Source organism: Myxine glutinosa, chromosome 1, assembly GCF_964187855.1.
Source record: "Myxine glutinosa chromosome 1, kmMyxGlut1.1, whole genome shotgun sequence".
In the NCBI taxonomy this organism is placed as follows: Eukaryota; Metazoa; Chordata; class Myxini; order Myxiniformes; family Myxinidae; genus Myxine; species Myxine glutinosa.
Window position 1 is genome coordinate 383783832 of NC_136261.1, and position 3179 is coordinate 383787010.

Consider the following 3179-nt stretch of genomic DNA (forward strand, 5'->3'; position numbering starts at 1 on the left):
AAAGGTTAATAAGAGTGTGGGAAAGGTTAATAAGAGTGTGGGGAGGGTCATAAAGCTTTAAAATATATATAAATAATAAAATAAAAATATGGTCGCTACTTCGCGGATTTTCGTCTATCGCGGGGGGTTCTGGAACGTAACCCCCGCGATAAATGAGGGATCACTGTATATGTGTATGTGTATATATATATATATATATATATATATATATATATATATATATATATATATATATATATATATTGTTGCGGACACGACTTATTGAGATGTTATGCTGGGCCGAGCGGAATGGCCGCCGTGTTCGCACAAGTTACCCGATTACACTCGAACGTTGGCCGAATCGCGCTATGCTAAATCAATGAAGGAAAGGACACAACGGCTGGGTTAAATGACACGACACCAGGGGTACAGTTCTCAAGACCTCCGGAGGAGGATATAATATGGGATATGCAGAACGTTTAGATGACACGGACAAGAGGTACAGCACAGGAAGGTGGGCACTTAAACACGGTCTTATCTTAGCCCTGACAGACCACAGATAAACGGGACAAGACTGACTCACACAGGGATTGATGGCAAGGAGGGGCAGGTAGTCGATGGCTCAAGGTGCACCTTGGCTCAGGGGCAGAATCGACCCGGTCTGGTCCAAAGAGGCGGGAGGTATCCAGCGCTTGGAGGTGGCGACTTCTCTCTCCAAGCTGGGGGCGCATCTGACGTCACCTCCGGTAAGTGGCTGCGTATATCCAGCGGGGAGTGACACGCCCTCGGCTCGTTAGCTCCGCCCCAGATGGAATCGGTCCGCCGCTTCTTATTGGGTGCGGGGGGGGGGGTTACCGGGCTCCGCCCTTGACGAGGAGCTGACAGTCAACCCCTGTGTGGTAACCCCGTCAGAGCACATGGTCAATGGCGGCTAACCAAGCCGGATTGAGGACGCGCACTCCCCGCGCCGCTGTTGTTGTTGTTGGTGTTGTTGTTTCATGAGATGATGGGAGGATGCGGAGATGAGATTGTGGGGAGGTATTGGGAGGTCCTAAACTTACTACTGGTGCCATACAATCACATTCTGGTGCAACGAAGAGTCAGAATTAATGGAAACGAGTCCTTAACTGACATAGACTAAGAATAACTAGCAAGATGTCCTATAGTTGTCTACGTGAGATGCGGTGAACCTGGGCACGACATTTAATGGGGGAAAAAGGGGAAGGTCGGTTCTACTGAGTGTTGTTTACAGACAATGGGACTAGGGAATGGGGGATTGGGGATAGTTGGGGAGTATTGGGGAAATAGGGGAATATTTACAAGCGGATATGGATGGAGGCCAAATCCCATATCCGCAACATTGCACCCTTCTCTACCTCGGGGCGTCCCAACCCGATAAATTTTTACCTACTTTAGTGTGGCACTCAGATGTAGTTCCCTCTACTATTAACTCTACCCTGAGTGCGACAGTTTTACAGATGTTCACAAATGAGTAAATATGTCCCCCTGCGACGTTGCACCCTTCTCCTCACAGAAACACACCCACAGGATAACCGAATCGCGGAAAGAATTCTCAAACTAAACATACAGCCGGTAGGGAGCATTATTTACACAAGACTACACTGATATTTACACTACGATCCAGGACCTGTTTTTGGAGGAACACATGCAGATGTTATGCATAGAGAGAGCACGCATGCCAGCATCGATACACCAACCCACGAGTGCGCTGTGGCCTTACGGCCTTTAATAATGTGCAGAGCACCCCTTCCAAGCACCAAAAGCACCACCCCATCATGTACAGTCAGCACCATCCGGTGCACCAATAAAGTGTTCAACAATCACCGGTGGTGTCGCAGCCGGCCGATGTTCTGCCGCTGGTCTTGCCTTCATGTGGTGCACTTGGCCTTCTGGCTTCTTTCAAAAATAAAGAAAGGCGCCAACCGCGTCCATTTCTGTATTGTGGCCGTCAGGGGGCCAACTAAAAGTGGTTCACCTGTATGGCATAGGTGCCACGTTGACCCATAGGTCCATCCACAGGTGGTGCTTGCCCGCAAGAGAACTGCGGTCCATGGTGGGCGGCCACAAAAATTGCGGTCCATATGGTGTATCGATCCCGGCAGCAAGCAGCGAAAGTGCAGGCCCACAACTGCGGAGCCAGCACCTCTCTCTGCCCCAAAGCCAGATCCTCGGAGGTGGGAGACAAAAGAAGAAGACAAGTGAGTAAGGTGGTAAGGGCGCAAAAGTGCACGCAACATAAGGTAATGCACACTGGGGGCACATGGGAACCAGGTGAGACAGGTACGTTCCTACCGTACGCCCCCCCCCCCCCCCACCAGGTAACCTACATTGCCCCTCCCTTACCCCTTACTGTATCCACAAAACACAACACTACCCATAAACATCTACTTTACAAATCAACAAACGTCCCTACTGTCTTCCCCGTTCCTCCCATAAACCAAATTCGTCTTCTCTCCCTCCAAACCAATCAAATTTGCCATTTTCAACTCTCATCAAAATTTGCCATCTCCAACTCAACATCATAATTTGCCATCACCAATTCATCATCAGTCCCTCCTAGGGAGGGAGAGATGGAATCACCCCAATGTCTCATCCACGTCGTGATGCGTCTCACAAATCCAACAGCAATTCTCCTTTCCTGCACACGGAACAAAGAAAACACAGGTGTGGAGTCATCATCACCACAGGTAAGTGGCTGCGTATGGTGCAACAGGTTCATCAATCCTAACTATTTCCTAAATGACTTTAACAACTTTACATTACCCGGGGTCTTTCTCCTGCCAAACCATTGGCCCTCTTACACTATGGGTTCTAAAAACCAATTCCCATTGACCAAACTGTGGTGCTTTTCAATTTGGGGTCTCACTCCCCCGATTCATCTCCCGGTGCCCTCACACAATTTCTGGGCCGCGACGTGTAGCTCTCCCCGCAGGTCTACCCACCTGCACACCTCCACCACTGCAGTTGCCTCCGAGCTTACCTGCTCCTCACCCTAACCTAACTACCTGGGGAAGGCCCTCTGGCGCTCTCCCCACTCGGTGCCCTCTCTGGCACTGGGCTACCTGGGTCCGTCCTCCGGATCCTCGGGCCCCACTGACACTAACGGCTCCCAGAGCCCACCTGCGGCCTCACCTGGCCGACATCCTCACAGTGGTGGAGTGCCCAACCAACTACACACA